The following is an 18,183-nucleotide window of genomic DNA, read 5'->3' on the forward strand; positions in this document are numbered from 1 at the left end:
ATTAAAAAGTACTGTCAGTAGGCGTCTTAAATATTACTTGGTGTTTTGATCGAAATTTTCTACATGAAATATTAAATAAATATTCAAAATGCCCGTAAGACATGTATACGTTAAGAATCAGAATTGTTAATATTCAATTTAATGTTATTATAATTTCATTTTGCGTTTAATTTTTAATTTACATTTTAAATAATATTAATTATCGGCTAATAACGAAAGCAAATGTAATACTGTCGAAAGGAATTGCAGTAATTTTCATCGGTTCGTAGGTACATTATTCGAAGAACAGTGGCAAGTGGTAAAGGTTTTGCTTGAGTCAGCCATACGGTTCTAAGTAGTAACAACGATTAAGAGTCCGACCGCACAAGACAAAGTCGTGTATTCGCGCACCTGGATCCCGTTATTTCGAGTCGATATCATTCTACACCAACCATAAGTCCTCCTTTATTAATATTTCATCTGGTTTTAGCTACTTACGTCACCTTCGCGCCTACTGCGATAAATGTGTGATAATGTTTCTATTACAAAATTTATGTAATCCAAAAATTTAATGTACAGTTTCACGTGGCGATAGAAAATAGAACTGTAAGAGACCCTTATTGTTCGAGGAACTTTGTCAACAATGTTTTATAGTGGAACACGAGTTCATGAGAGATTCATGACGGTCGTAAAACCTAAGTCATCAGAAGCAACTTGATTTTTTTTCCTCAATTACTTTACCACGTGTGAACAACGCAATAACGATTGGTCCCCTTATCATTTCATTTCACCCTTTTCGATCGTTACCGTTAGATCGCGAATATTTATGCAAATATCATATTATATTCTAGTATACTATTTATAGTATTTGTGAGAGTACTACCTATTTCATTTTTTAAATAAAAATGTTCGTATTCATAATTTTCTTCTAATTATACTAATTAAAATAATGAATTAATAGAAGTCATTAAAAATTCATGAAGTAGTTGAAATTCCAGAGTATTGGTGGATACAAGTACCCTAAGACTTTTGAATGGTAGTGTAAGCCGTTTTAAAAGCAGGAAGAGCTCTAATTATGCCAGATACTTTGGCCTCTGACATATTTCTCTCCTATTTCTGAGCCGATAGTGATAACGAATGCCATTCGTTTAGTCCGGAGATTGCAAAACGGTAATTGGATATTCACATTGAATTCACAAAATGAAAGTGTATAAATGTTTCCTCGGCCATCAGTTCTATGAATAACAATTGTTTATTTGTCATTTATTATTAAGCCATCAGATTATTTATCTATATATCATTATACTACCAGAATTTAATTTTCATATAATTTTTCTATAAACTATCTGAACATTCCGGAGTGTAAGAAACTAAAAATTAATTAAGGAATTAAAATGTTTTAACGAAAGCGTTAATTAAGTTTTGTCAGGAAACGAATGTATAGGTGCTCTATAGGAGCATTACAAGCCATTGCACCGCAACATTCGATATGCATTTGCAATAAAAAAGAAAGACAAACGAGGCGCGTGAAATGTCGTAGCCCGTCAATCCCACGCGACGATTCGCGTCGTTGCTCTTTTATTTTTACAGATGTACGGGATTAAATGGGTTTCTTCGTTCGTGTAAATCCGACCTCATGACGCAACAACCACCACCACCGGGCTAACGTTTTGCATAAACGTTCCCCGTCGAAATCACTCGCAAAATTACCGGTTACACTACTACGACTATGAATATTCAAGTTAACATGTACCATTTAACACGACGAGCCTGTCAGCATTGCAACTAGGGAGGTTTTTATTTTTCTCTGAACGACTGATTTCAAATTCATTGTTGTTTGACTTTGAGAAATAAAAATAATTTTTGTAAAATATACAAACTTTCAAATTACTGTGCTCCTGAATCTAAATTAGAAATCATTGAAAACTGTAATTTTTCTTTTGACTACATTTGTCAGAAGTTGTGAGAAAAATATAACCTTCTTGTTGTTTCGTTCTTTATCTTCAGAACAAGTTTCTCAAAGCCAATCTTGCAAGTGCATATTAACATTACAAATTACTATTTGAATGCAAAGCAGAATCCTTGCAGAATTTATCATAATTCTTTTTTAAATAAAACACATCATTCTAGATATAAATATAATTAATAAAGTGTACACATAATTTAAAAATGTCAAGACATTGTACTGTCAGAATAAGGGTAGCAACCCCTATTCAAATATTACAGATAAATAGAATGTGAAATCAGATGTAGGGAGTGAAAAGTAATGTAAGTAGCTTTCTTTGTGATTCTATTTGTGTTCACGTTCCGAATGTCAATCATACTGTAAAAGTACGTGACCTTTTATTAACCATATTCATTTTTTGTATCTACTATTATGGAAAAATGGTCTATAGTGATATTATACTATATTGGCAATCAGTTATTTTATATTAAAAATATTAATATACGCCCCATAAGTGCTATTTTGTAATACTTTTATATTATTAAACTATCAGACTTTTATGTTTTGAAAATTGCCATTTGATACGTACCATTGAATATAACTCTACTCTATATATTTTAAAAGTGAACCTAAGTGAAAATGTTTCAATATACATTCAGATAAACCTTTTTTGAATTATGGATATTTGAAAGTTTCAATAGAGCTTTGGCTATATAACAAAGATCTGAATTAAAAAGAGGAATAACAATAAAACCATTTTCCATCAGAACATGAATTTAATTTTAACAAAATCCATCAATGTTCTGATTCCATTTATACAATCTTTTTATAGCTACTTCAATCTTCAATTATTTCAGTGTTATATTTAAATATGAAACATCGAAAACATTGAACACGTAGGATTGTTTAATTCTTTCGATACTTTTCATGGTTTTTGCATTTCTATCTTAAATTTCTGATTATAAAAATACTGCAAAATTAATTAAACCGTACGATAATTGAATTTTTACATATTTTCATTCCATTCTATATGCGTGAATTTATCAGTATGTTACGTTATCACACTACGATTTAACAAGGTTAAATGTTAAAACCACAGAAGAAAAGAAAGAAGCTTCTACTATAAGCAATAAGTGCGTATAAACTTTAATTATTCAGGAAGTTACGCTCCAAGTTTAAGGCTATTACGCATATACTATGGAACGACATATTTACGTCCCTTTCATTGCTTTTTTTTATATCATTACACGAACCATCTTATTTTATGACCGAAACAATTTTTATTCAATATTTCAATATTACTAATTATGGAAGTTCAATGTTCAATTCAATCGAATTCTAGTTAAATGGATTTTATTTAATTCCTCATACTCTTAGTTTACATAGGTTGTAAATGATTAAAAATACTAGGTTACAAATTTGGACATGTTTACTGAGATTTGTCGTGAAAATAGAGTTGATAAAGTTCTGCAATTTTTTAAACAAGCCAAATATGTCACAACGTTACAGTTGTCTATTGAGTTTAGTCAGCGTCGCGCCTTTTATTGACCTATTCCATTTGCCGATAACGTAGCAAGTAGTATAAGTCAACGCTTGTGGTGCCATCGCATTAAAAACGTTCTCACTCTTAGAAGATTTAAAAAATTGATTTTTTCATTCGTTTATTTAACTGTATATGATATCGAAAATATCCTATAATAATTTTATCATAGAATTTTGAATATTAATGAAATTATAGTGGAAATTATAAGAGTATGCATGGGAAGCATAAATCACTGAAAGTGTTACAAAAAGGTTTTCGAAATTAAAAATTTGTTTTTTATCATAAGAAATAAAATTTTGTTGCTAAAAACATATTTATCGAAGGGACACATTTATCATTAAATGATCAGAAGATTTCACTCTTATCAACAGCAAATTTTACAGAATTCTTCTGTTACATTATTCTCACTTTATAATCGGAACTTGTTAGATGTGCGTAACATAAAATTATTGAATATCAATTGACGGTGATTTATCGACAAAAGGTATGCAGATTTTACTATAATAATATTTAATAACAAAATAGTTGATACAAATTGATACCGAGTGTCCCATGAAATTGACCCAACTTACATTTTTCTAATAGTAGAAAATAAAGAAAAATGTTATTAACAAAAATTAAATGGCGTTAAATGAAGTACTACGTGATGAATGTATCGGTACCGGAAGTGGAGGCGTTTCAAACACTTGAAAGTCATTTAATTATTGAGTTAAATTCAATTATAAACAGTCTGTTGAACTTTGCCTCATAAATACTTGTTCATTTGGCTAAATAGTCACTAATGACTCTCCTGATAATGCAACTACGTTAAGAGAAGATCTAGTTAATAATAATGATAAATAAGAGGTGGTGATCATTCGCGCACTGATTTAGATCGAACGTGGAAAAACATTGCGACGTTCGCGTTTCGAGTGGTGAAATATAGATAGAAAAAAGGGAATGAAAGTCCATTATATCCGGGGGCGACAATATTAAGGGTGTGACGTTATCACAGAAAGTTGTGAACCAAGCAATTCTGTTTTTAGGAAGCTGTATTTACAGCATTGAATAAATCTTAAGTTATCCATTAGTTCTTGCTTTACCTGCACCGAGATTATTATCAGTTACGATATGTGACAAAGTGCAAACTACACTCCTCTTTATCAAACTTCCTGTAAAGGCAAACTGAATCGCTAGAGATACAGTACGCAGTGCACTTAGGACTTTGCTTCTATGAACTGTGTTTAATAATGTGTAGTGTACATTAGGTGCAATGTATTGTTTAGGTGTAATGAATATTTAAAAATTTGAAAGTTCCTAAATCCTAAGGGCGCAAAATTCAAAGTTTCCAAAATTCTAAATTGCTAAATTTTTAAAATTCTAACTTTCCAAACTCAAAGCTTTCAAAATTCGAAAATTTTGCAATTCTAAAGTTACACATTGATCGATCAGAGAAAGCAGTTTTAATCTCTTAAATTTTTTTCATTTTCCTGAAATTATGAACACATACGGAAGATTGATTTTGTCCCCGATTGATATACCGGAAGAGCGTTATAAGAACATAAAGGAAAAAAAAGGAACGTGATAAAAGACTGTCGTGTAAAAAAAAGAAAAAGAGGAAAGTTGCTTACCTTATTTAAGCTAGAGGGTCGGGAAGCAAGGAGGCTCTCTCAGCTTGTCGACATGGTAGATACGATCAGCTGTTCACCAGGTCGAACGGTGGCCAGGAATTCTTCAGTTTCGAAAAAAATCGTCGACGTGCGCGATTGCTGAGTCGACGTTGCGACACCGACGAAACGTAAAGGACCTCAAGGACGCGAATGTAGGCCCGTGAATGACCCATCTTCGATCGAATCCAGCGATTTCTCGCTTGTCTTCGACTGCTTGCTGATTTATCAGATCTTCCATGGCCACTTCAATCCCTCGCTGCAATGTCGAATGAGATTATCGTTGCCAACAATTTTCTGGCAAACTTCTCTGAATGACAGGAAATAAGGGATGCAGTAATTCGCTCGTGTGGGAATTTTAGAGGACCTTAGGATTTTGGAATTTTAGAATTTTGGAAGCTTAAAATTTTGAGAGCTTAGGAATCTTAGAATCTTAGAATTTTGAAAATATTGACAATTGGATTTTTCAAATGATGTGGGTAATTTCATGTTATTGTCACGGAATTAAAGCGAGAAGTAATTCAATGTGATATTATACAGGAAGAAGCAGCGATCACAGTTTATACCGATTATAAATCAAGTTAACCGACGTGCACCGAAACCCATGAAATCCTGTTCGAAGGTGGTAGTTAAGTTGTGGTTTGATTGACGGAAGCCAGTAAATGAGAGCATCGCTTCTCTAGCATGTCATACAGAGGTCTCGAAATCCACACTGACCAACGGTCTACAAATGGTTTCGATAACGAAACTTTTCGAGAATCCTTAACCAAAGCGTAAAATTCATTCGAAAATCTGTCTATTGTCCCTCAAAAACATCTATTTTCTAATCAATATTTTATTGATGGTTTTCAACTATGATTTCATGCCAATAATCCACAGATGAATTTCTTTCTACAATTGCTTCCCATTCCATATGTTTGCTTTCAAAATCAGCCTTCTGTCGGAATATACATTCAAGTATTGTGCGAAGGAAGAAAAATTGCCTCTGTTTTGAAGGATGCGATGAGGCAAGGCACAATGCTTCCCGACTTCGCCTCTAGCAAATATTTTCAGGTCGCTGTCACTGGTGCCATTGTGAAAAAAGTGACAAAATGACGAATCGCTGCTTTGTTTTTCGAAGATAGTTTCACAGAAGTGTGTTCATATATTTCGAAATTCATTTTAAATTCTAAAGGATACTTTTCTATTCCTGAACCAATTGAATTTTTATAGATCGTATTAGAAAATAATTTGTTTAATTAAATTTAACGAATCTAATATTAATAATACAATATGCAAGTTAATGTAGCAATTTAAAATTAAGCTCCTTGTTCTTTTATAATCTTCACAGCGGAACTAATAATTGCAGGTAATTACGGCATATTAAAATTGGAATTTTAATGGACATGAACAGAATTTACTGGACCCAGGAGGTGCAACATGCGCAATTACACGCATAGTGCGTTCATTTTAATTATTTGTGAACTTTCGCGGACAGTAATTTGGAAGCAGGCCAAAAGTTACTTGTCAAATGTTGTAACTATGAAATCAATTTACCAAATAATAATGAAAAATAAATGAAACACGGCCAATCAATGGAAACACTGTAGATTTTTATGGTATTCTTAAAACAAATAACAATTTCAAAAACTATACTTTTGTTATTATTTTTAATAAAAATTATTAAATAAATAAAAACCGCAAACCGCAGCAGGTTTAACCGAGACAATATATCATAGCTTTATTTTATTTTTCATTCCTATTGCAGTCTGGTATTGATTGACAAAAAATTCTATACCATGCTATAAATTTGGTGTGTTTTAGTTCGGAAGCTTACCTACGACAAAGCATTATTTGGTATCCAAAATTTTATCACCAGCAGATGGTAGTACACCCGTTCGTATTAGTAATCGCGATATTGATGATTGCCGTTAAACAATAGACTACAAATTATCCGCATATTGCAATGCAGGTTACCTAAAATTGGGTCTCTGGCTAATTGCCATCATCCTCTTTGGGTTTAACACAAAAAGGTAAAGAGAAAAATGGTAGGAAGGTAATCTAATTCGTTGGAAGAGTACCACAAACTTCCGACTGCAGCCAAGGATTAGAACTTTGTTCCCGCTTATTCAATTGATTTCGAATGAACTTATGTACATAAATATTAGTAGGAAGTGTTTACAGTACCGAGCATGGTAGGGTTCCACAGGTAAATAAGCCTCCCCTTCTCTAGACCCCGGTCCGTACGCCTCAGCGGTCCCAGGTAGACTGACGATGGTGGGGAGAGGTGGGTATGCAGACCCCCCACCACTTGCGTCGTAACATTTGCGCGCGAAAATTTAAATCTAATTTAACATTTAATTAGTAATATTATAATACACGTAAATGTAAATATCAAATGATGGATTTCGAAATACAGAACGTTTGATAGAATTTGATGAAACTGTTGACACACATTTTATTAATATTCTTAACACAAGACAACTGATTGTCCAATATAACAGATCAACCAATTCACAGTATAATTGTCAAATAGCAGAGCCAAAATTTTTGCTGAGCAAATGTACGATTCAGATCTAAAATGTTTATTAAACTCGTATCTATTATTCGGTTCACATATATCATAAAAAGAAGAGCCAAATAATATTTTATAATGAATCTTCTACGAGTATCTTTAATAAACGCCAATATATTTCACACGAATAGCATGTCCCATTAAAATGTTATTAAATATTGGATTTCCATTTTAGATAAATTTAATCTGAACAGTGCAGGAGGGTTGAGATCGTTGTCTTTCGGATTTTTTAAATTTCGTTATTAAGTTTCTTTACATATTATTTTCTCAATATATGAAAGCTTTTTGTATCAAAATTTGAATGTTTAATTTTAGTTCATACCTTGTTGTACGCGTTCTGTAGGTCTAGGTCACGATTCAAGACTACTATCATTAACTAAAATAAATTTTTCATGAATAATCGTCTGGGTCATTTTGTATCGATTAAATTAAACCAAAGATAAGCTCATAAACTCACTTAGCCTTTAACAAAACTTATTTCAACTCATTCCAGTTCAAGACATTAATTTAAAACTTTTTTATTATACCAATTTACCGCATCTTCGTTGAAGATATCTATACTATTATCTATCTGTTTTTATAATTAATGTGCACCCCAAAATTTTAATCCAATTACAAAATATATTCTTTTTATCTTCAATAAAAACGTGATCAGCTTAATAATAAAAAATATTTCATTCATTTGTTGAATACAACTATTATAGTTTCATATGGTATCCAACAATTTTCCTTTGTCCAAAAATTCAACAGGAAACATGATAAATAAATTTCCATGTTCAGTTTCTGTTGTACCTAGTTTTCCCACATAAACTAGTATTTGTTTTTCATCCAACTACACGTGTATTCCAATAAACAAATACCGCAGTGATCCTTGTTTAATACGGAAAAACTTTCTCCTCTCTCTACATCAATCCTTCAACCAATTATCCTTTTAACCAATCGTTTTAATCTAAATTCATTAAACTCGTACCATGGACCAGAATCCCAAAGAGAATCGGCCAGACCTCGACTAAACCATTGAACATCAATTAACATCACCGCGCTCGTTTGTTTTCTAGTTTCCGGCTGAAATAAATTTCACTCATATCGTTTGCGATAACAAAATAAAAAATAACCACCGACAAGAATTGTATACATTGCTGAGGAATACCACAAATACGATGAACATTAAAAAATTAAATAATTTATAGTCGTTAATAAAATGATCAATTTTGAAAGTAATATAATTCAGCAGGAAAATTTTTTCAGCGATCAGCTATCCAAAGGTTAATAGACTTAAATTGCAAGAAACATTTGGTATTGTTAAAATGATAGGAGCGATTGAAGCACGTGGTTTGAAACGGATCTAAGGGAACGAGCGGACGAAGCTTAAGAGGCCGATCTGCGCAAGCACAGGTGCAAGTTCGAGGGTATAAAGAGGAGAAGCTGGAGCTCGGTGCGCGCATTTTGTGCTTTATCTGTTTGTCATTCGCGTCGCATATTCGCTCCAAAGTTTCGCCGCGATTTCATACGTTTTTTCCACGCTTGCACGCGTTTCATTGACACGCTCCAGGTATTCGTGCGGAAATCCTTCGCGTTTTCATCGCACCGTTCGATTACACTGTCGATCCAGCCGCGTTCAGCCCGATCAGGTAGGTGTCCAGCATTCATTTTTTTATTTCATTTCAAAAACGTATAATTCAAAGAAACGCTGTGACAATGTTTCACGAAGAATGTGCTTTTATTAATAATTCATCTGCGATGAAGTTTCAAAGGATAATCAGTGAACAACGTGGTCACAGTGTGATTCTTCTTTCGAAGAAAATAGATGAATTTTAGTTTTAAATTTGAACGAGTGTATTGTTAATGGTGTCGACAAATAATTGAAGACACGAGTGGATAAAAGTGTCATTTCAAATGAATTAATTATTTGGAACAAAGTTGATAAATTTTCAATTGGAACTTTAATGCACTGTTATTAATGGTAATGATAGTATAGGTATATTTCTTTTTTAATTAAAAAGAAATTAATTGAAATATTCCTCGAGTTTTTAAAAGACAAAAGTATTATTATTCCTTGAAAATTCGAAGTAGTAACAATAGAAAAGAAGAAATATGCGATGGTAGCTTATGAGTATTACTACATCGAAAAATGCATTTTGAAAAAAGATGTGTTAAGTGACACCGTGTCTTCAATTTTGAGGTGACAATTATTCACATTAATAATGGAACACCTCGCTGCTTCATTTTGCAAAGGATTATTTAAATATCGTGTTGTTTGCGTTTCGAAAATGTTATTCATTAGTAAATTATAATTTGTGAGTATATAAACAATTTCTTCTTAACAGAAATTTTGTAAAGAAAATTCCAGTACTTTTTTAATTCGCTTGTTCACGAAGAAGATTTAAGTACTCCGTTATGTCAGGGCACATTCCAGTCAATTTATCTTTGCAATTGGTTAATTGCAGAGTACTTTATTAAGCTAAGAAATCATGTATGTTACAGCAACGAGTTTCCTGTATAGCAATTAACGTTTTTCAAGATTTGATTAGACGTTCTTTGAACCCACCTCTTAATTGTTTAACAATTTAACAGTTGATATTGAATTTTCTGTTCAACGAGACAATTAATTTAATCGTGAACGTACCATCGTTCGAATATTTTCATGTATTTTTCAAAATTTCTACGTCACTTCAAAACCTTGAACGAGCGACACTGTGCGAAAAGTACAAAGTACCATTTAGGGGCTTTGTCATCTTAGGGCTTCAATTATGGCAAGTACCCGAGCTCAAAAGTTGCTTTAAGGTTGTGAAGTATCGAACAAGCTTAACACGTTTAAAAATTTCGCATACTTTTGCGCCTAACGAAAGTTTTTGTTTGAATTCCATATAATTCTTTTCATCAGTCAACAAGAAGTTCAGAAATATCACGGTTAACGAAGCATTGATTTTTCAACCTTTGAAATAAACTTCTGCAGTCTACGACGACTTTCTGCGGACGACTGACTTCGTTATCTTCAAAAATTGATAATCTATATCCATTGGAATGGCACCATTTATTTTTTATTTGCTATAAATTTTAGCAAATTTTAGAAAAATACTTTTGTTAGTATTCAATACGAAGTTTGATATAATTAGTTAATTAATATGTGCGAAAACATTTGATTCGATATGATACAATTACAAAGAACAATCCATGTTCATTTTTGTTTAATATGCAAGGCTATTTCCATTGCCAATAGCTCTTCACACGAGGACAATAATGGACGGTGAACAATGAAATACAGGTTTTCACAATCGCAGTTATTACAGGATGATTGTCAATAAATATCAAACGTGAAGTGTCTATTATCTCTTTATGTCGCGTTGACGAACAAGAAGGCCGTGCGTTTCTGTGACTTTTAATGAAGAACGAAGGCATCGTTAATTCCATTATCGTTCGTTTTGTGTAATTAAAATATTGAAGAAATCTTCTTTATTAAATAAAAATAAAATAAACATTTTATTTTTGACTTATAAATTAGTTATACGAAATTGGATCGGTCGTTTAACGTGCTGATAAATAACAAGTAAACGATCGTATCATCCATCGTAGCACCCTGCTGTCAGAAATGGTAGGATATTCGGCGAAAAAATAATTAGCTAAGGCGGCCGAGCTCCATTTCTGCTGAAATTCCAATTATTTCGTTGCTGAATCGTGTTTCGATCGATCATTTAACGTCACACATACACACACGACCCCCCTGTTCTTCTTCGACATGAAACTTCATCGTCGCTCAGTGGTCCAATAATCTTTCTCCAAGATAAGAACGTTCGATAAGGAAACGCCACTTCGATGTTGATTCTCTTATGCAGCTTATCAATTTAATCTTACATTAGTTTTTCTTCTTACCCTCGCTACCATAGTGCACAGCAATATCGTGAACATATTTATTTATTAATAACCAGGAAGGTTGCTTTTAGTGGATAAAATGGAAAACAGGCACGTATCGTGTTACATATAATGCATTATGTAAAGGAGTTTGGATGATGATGCTTGTGTAACAGATGGATTTTGAATGCAATTAGAAGTTTTAAGGGGGTTTCCAAATGCAACAACAATAATTTTTAATCAAATTTTATACGATTGTGAAGAGTCCATCGAGTCGTGCAAGGAATTATTTATTTTCTTACTGAAATTTATTCTGAAGAAATAAAATTATCCCTCTCAGTTTGACAAATTTTTAAAAGTTTCATTCAAATCAGAATTGAAATTAATTAGGAAGAATTCATTTCTACTTTGAAAAAGCAACAAGTGGTAATACATTTCTAACAATTTTCATATTATGCTTCATAAATTTATATATGTGTGAAGTGTAAAGTGAAGTTCCTTTATTATCTAATAAAAGTTATCCGGTAATAAGTCTATTTTCTCACTAAAAAATTAAATAGTTGAAATATTAATCCCTTGTAGCTCCTAAAAGGTTTTCCCTGAAAGCATCAAAGTAAGTAATAAAGAGATTATTTATCAACTTTTGAGGAACTATTTGCATTCAGGAATACCACGTAGAAAGTTTTCTTGTTCAAGAAATTACGAAAGAGTTTGGAGTAAAGAGAGTAATAAAGTGAGAACTATGAACAAAATATAAACTTATCCGGCTATAAAATCAACCTTGTATAACAGAGGAATGATGATTAAATAATAGTCCTAGAAATTAAAATTACACTCGCAATTAGAGGTGGAGTGGGATTTAAATTTCTACCTGGGGATTAGTAACACGTCGAGATTTTCACTTTTCTTCGTCGATAAAAGAAAAGTCCATAAAATAAGTCTCATTTGTAGGCGGAAGAGGAAGTCTTAAACCAGCGTTTAAACACACTTTTTATTCGGAAAAAAATGAAGCGTTGCTCGACTAAAGCTGATTTACAGTGTCCGAAGTTTCGCCAACTCTGGACGTTATTCGGAACAGAGCAATTCTGTTTCTTCTCCCCGGAGGCAGCGTCGAATTTGACTTTTTATTCATGCCGCAGACGCAAATGCATTCGGAAGTTAAATTATTATTTTGCAACTACCGTGCAAATGTGTGGTCTGTTCGTAAAGCACGCAAGCTTCGTTGGAACTTCGAAATTGCAAAACGAAATAAAGAAAAAAGAAAAAACCCTGTACGTGAGTTCGGATCGTCGACTAGTTTCATTCAAAATTAAAACGCTTCATCAACCGTTTTGGTTTTACTCTTTTTGTAATTACAATGCTAATGAGTGCACTGTGGTCATTTATGGACATTGTCACAATTCATGGTAAAATTTAATTTCAAATACCGATTTGATTTTCTTTGAAATAGATTTGGATAGATGTGTATAAGAGATCCAAACAAATTTTCACCAAGTTTCTTATCATAAACATATATTCAATCGAGCTGCATTTTTCTGTAAAAATAGAAACGGAGAGTTTCAAGCAAACTCTACAAATTTACATTTTTTATTTATTTTAAAAATAAATTTTTCTAGTTAAATTCTTTTTCTATAAATATTAAAATATAAAATGTGTATCATATTTTTCACTTTTAATTATACTTGAATGACAATAAAAAGTAATATTTGCACATTTAAAAACGTGTATCCTATGAAGCAAAAGGGGTGGCTCTGCCAAAAAGACCATGGAAAATTTCAAGAGAATACCTGCCCTTTATACGTGCTATCAATTGTTCTCTTGTATTTGGTTTAGCTGAAACGATACACAGAGTGTCGTTCAATTAACTCGAGACGATGGAATCCAAAGGATTTAAGTGAGGGAAACGGGGCAGCCTTATGACGGCAATATTCAGACGCTCATTTCTCTGCGACCATTGAGAATCTGGTTTGAGTCGATGATACGTTTCTCGCTCAAAATTGGCACGATTTGCTGGCTAACAAGTAACCAGCCATAATGCTTTGAACAATACCGAAATAAAAGGGTAATTTTCCTTACATAAACAGATACGAACTCACGTGAAACTTACAGAAATTATTTTTTGAGAAACTAATAATGATTATGATTATATACAAAAATTAATAGAAACAAGAATAAAATCTTCAATAGTTTTAGATTCACCTAAAGCATCCATCTAAATGTTTGATTAATCAATGACCTAAATAAAGAAGTGATCAATAATTATCAATAGGCATTAGAACTAAAAGGACGATTTCGATGCTCCAATTTACCACGAGACTAATTCCAGACCGTAGGCCTAGCATTTTCACTAAATCCGACGCTCTTTTTTCTCTTTTTTCTTTCGGTTGTTTAGCCTGGAAATCGGAGTCCACCTGCGAAGGGTGGACTACGGACTGGCTAAAGTTTCCTTCAATTTGTCGAAACAGAGATTACAGCCTGGCAGCGTGTCGTTTAAATGCTGCGATCGGTTGAACTACACAGTGATTGCACGTACAAATATACAATTAAGGGTTCATTTGGGAGACGCGACCTGAGAAATTCGACTGAACATTTTGTTAATTGACTATTGGACCTGGTAAAAGAGCAATGAGATAGTTGAACAAAAGTTCTTCCAGAGGATGATCTTTTCGCTGACTATTAAATTAGATGCCCTATGAAAAGGTAGTTTTATTTCTAGATTCAAGTTTAACATAGATAGTAGCTCTAAAATATAATTATTTTATATTTTAGTGAAGCGGCAAATTGAAATATCATATTAATAAACTAATTTCTAATATCGAGCTGTGAAAGTTGCTTATAAAATATGAGGCTGTCAAGGGATATACTTTTCTGTATTGGACCGCCCTGGTGATGATAACGGTTATTACACTATTACTGTCTAATATAATAAATCTGACCATCTCATATGGCTATCTAGAGACTCTCTTTCACCAAGTATCACGGTAAGATTGACGTTTCGATGCTTTTGGAATTATTTATCCCTTTAAGAAGGGTAGTTCTGTTGGAGAAAATACTTCGATAAGACGGATAGCTTACTCCCTATCAATATTGGATTACAATGAAGGACCCCTTAGCCTGTAATGCAAATAAATCCTTCAAAATATAAATCACGTATCTGGTTCAATACGGACTTTTTATTTCCCATTCGATATGTTAGTGCAACGTGGAAGTATCAGCTACGATTTGAATTCTTAAATCAATATGTAAAACTTTACATATATTTGCTTTTAAAGTATTAACATGAATCAAATTGCAATGTCCTTTTTCCAAATAAATTTAATTGATAACCGAGGATTTAGGTTAATGAAAATTTGAATTACGAGACAAAGTAGTTGAAACGTTATTTCATAAACGATATCAATTATCTGTGATTATAATTTATAACACACGAATGAAATTGAAATGAATGTTTTCGCTTATCAAAACTTTTTAAAAGAAATCATCAAGTTTCATAAATCTCGTTGCGAAATTTTATGAAATTTATCCTCTAAATTTTAAAGCGAGTAATCTTTAAACTGAAATAAGTTCAGCCAAATCCATTGCTCGAATAAAATTGTTTCGTTTCAACATTTTTACTCGTACTCTTTGACAGATTACATATTTATGAATGTATGTTAATACTGAAAAACTGAAAATTATTCCAAAGATTTCCCTCATTGAGGGTATTTCGGGATGCTAAAAAGCAGCAATTCAAAAGGAAAAAGAAGATTGATCGAGGTGTGAAATTCGTTCCCTGGAGAGAAAGTGACAAACAGCAAACATTGCAACTAACATTCTATAAGAGCGGAAAAATCTGCCACACCTGACACAACGTGGCTTCGTTTCGTACGTTCCATGTGATATATTACAAAGCCAACGAGAGATCGAACCCCCTATAACCCCATAAATTATCCGTGGTTTGCTCCCGAGCTTTTCCACCACATGCAAGCTACTTGAAAAATCTTCGCTTGCTGGGAAGAATTTGTTTTGTGCATGTTGCAACACCTGCTACGACACAATTTCTTTTTTTTTCTTAATACCATTTTGAATATCACATCAACATTTTATGGTGTAGTGACACCTATAGTATTTTAGATTCTAATGATGCATTTGAAAAATAATTTTTCCACATCAAATTAGAATCATGAAATTTCGCAAAAATTTTAAGAGGAACCGATAGTTCTGCTTCAAGCCCGATGTAATTAACTTCGTTTAAGTTCCCAGTAACCAGCTTGGAACAATTTCCAATCGCACAAAGCAGCTGCAATAACAATATTCCGTAGCCCTCAGAGTCGAAGCTTCCTTTAAAAGTATCATTTGTATCTCTCACGATGAGAAGAACAGGCTATTCAAGAGCTTGGTGAAGAAAATAACGCGTTTATGCTTTTTCCCGACTAAAGACGCAACATTTTGCTAATCACAGGTTAATGAGTTTCATAATTTAACCCTTTCCTAACTTGTTGAATAATGCAATTTATAAAATATCTACTATAATACCTATGTTTATAATTCATTTCTCGTTCAGTAGCTTATTCTCAAAGTTCGCAATTTTTTAAATTACTCAATAAATTAACTTTGAGAAGGTAATTCTGCGTCGAAGATAACAGCGTTATAAAGTCAATTATAAAGAGCTGAAGTTCTTTGTTTAGAAACTGTCTGCAGACTCTACGCTTTCGTCTTTTCCTTTCTTGGAAAATCTAGTTTATGAAATTACTTTCAAGGTGAAAGGACAAAGGCATTCAATTTGATTATAATGCGTAATGAAAAAAACCATGTAACATATGAATGTTTGGTTTTTTGTAATTTTTTCAATTTGACTGAAACCAAGGAACTCCAAAGTGTTGAAAGGTTTAAGCTCAGCCCATACTTTAATTTTGAAGAAAAATCAATCATGTTCGGGGTAGCTTGAAGAGCGACTAATTAAGAAAATTATAATTTCCAGAAAAAGTTTGTTCATTATGAATTTACGGTCCTGCTTTTAGTGGATCATAAAACAAAAGTGTAATTATGAAACGATGAAGAGGGAAAAGTAAAAACTTCGACTCACTTTAATAAATATTGTAATAAAAATAATTAGGCACAATTTATGATAATCACTTTCCTTCCTAATCTGCCTACTAATTTCTACCAGATATCAAAATTAAATTATAAATCAAATAATTTATAAACGTATAAATCACATAAAATGACATAAAATTTATGAAATATAATATTTTAAAAAGATTCGAATGGATAAAAATTCTGTCGTTGTCGAAGTAATATTAATTACATGATACGAATCTATGCGTATCAATATGAACTGAAAACTGCTTTAATTAAAATATGATATGGAATATGGGAATTCATCAGATTACTGTTTCATGTAACGAAAATGAATGCATCAGTCTATGTAATATCATCGCATACATGTCTACGCATTTTACAATTAATATCGCAACTGAATCAATTCGGACTAGAAATGAAAGGTTTAATAAAAGTTCTTTGTGTTACACATATTGAACTTAAAAAAAATAAAAGACACCATAAGGTAAGGCAAAAGTGTAAGCAAATAACATTGATCAAATTGTAATTTATTACACAGATCGCAAATGTGTCTTTTTCTCTAGATAGAAGCGTACTTTCGGTATGCAAAAGCAGAGAATCAATCATTGTTTTTCAATCTATGAATCACACTCGCTACGAGTGACTGATGACATTTATCTAGTGTGATAATTTATACGGCTTTCCTGGATAAAAGTATATAGAACGGAACACGTGTTGCTCACTTCTATCTTATCGAGCTTGAATAAAGTAGGAGAAAATCATTCCCATATTATACAAGTCAGTTCCAATCAATCAAGTGAGTAAGTCATCTTGCAATTTTACAGACATGAAATAAATAAATGAAAGGTATTCTCAAGGTAAAAGTGTCAAAACATTCAATTACAGTAATCCAAATGAAATTTCATTAGTAGTTTGAGTGTTACTGAAATTCAACGCTGTCTATAGTTTCATTCACATAGAGTGACATTAATAACCCGTTCTTCAAAGTTCATGTCCACTCGCCTTCAGTAATTGTTACAACTAATGAGGTAGCTTTCTGTTTCCCCGCGTTGTAAATTAGAATTCCTCGAATTGTACGAATACCATTGAAAATAGGAGGATAAAATGGTGAAAATTCAACTTTGTTATATAATTTTAACATAGTGAATTAAAAAATAAAAATAAAAATAATAAATGAAATATTAAAATTTAGGAAAGGAAAGAGGAAAGCTAATAACTCTGGTGTGACGTTTAAGCTATCTAATGTAAACTAATCAAACTCCACGATTACTTGATTTCAGTAGCGTTCACAGAATTTAAGCAGACGGATTGCAGTTTGCTTAGCTCCTGTAGCGATTTCTCAATTTCTTGACTCAACTAATTTATCGGATTACTACGTCTTACAAATTAAAATACGACCTTTTCTCTGAACACTGAATTTAATCATAGAAGGATATAAAAATTTTCTTTAATCCAAACAAATATTGATAAATTCTGTTGATATTTAAGATAATAATCTGATCGGTTTCAATGCTCACGTCACTTCATGGTTCCAACAACGATGAAAGATTTTATATACTGCATTAATGACTTGGTGAACATCGTAGTTAAAAATAATTAAACGCTG

The 18,183-nt window shown here is 32.4% G+C and overlaps 1 protein-coding gene across 1 annotated transcript in view; it reads left to right on the forward strand.

Annotated features, from left to right (window-relative positions):
* The first annotated feature begins 9,109 nt into the window (after positions 1–9,109).
* The window catches only part of Scp2 (Sarcoplasmic calcium-binding protein 2), a 28,920-nt gene continuing 19,846 nt past the window's right edge, over positions 9,110–18,183 (forward strand). Inside the window, exon 1 of the mRNA XM_034325163.2 lies at positions 9,110–9,298. The gene's annotated coding sequence lies outside the window, so the exon portion shown is untranslated. The remainder of the gene's footprint in view (positions 9,299–18,183) is intronic.

This window comes from Osmia lignaria, chromosome 5, assembly GCF_051020975.1.
Source record: "Osmia lignaria lignaria isolate PbOS001 chromosome 5, iyOsmLign1, whole genome shotgun sequence".
Taxonomy (NCBI): Eukaryota; Metazoa; Arthropoda; class Insecta; order Hymenoptera; family Megachilidae; genus Osmia; species Osmia lignaria.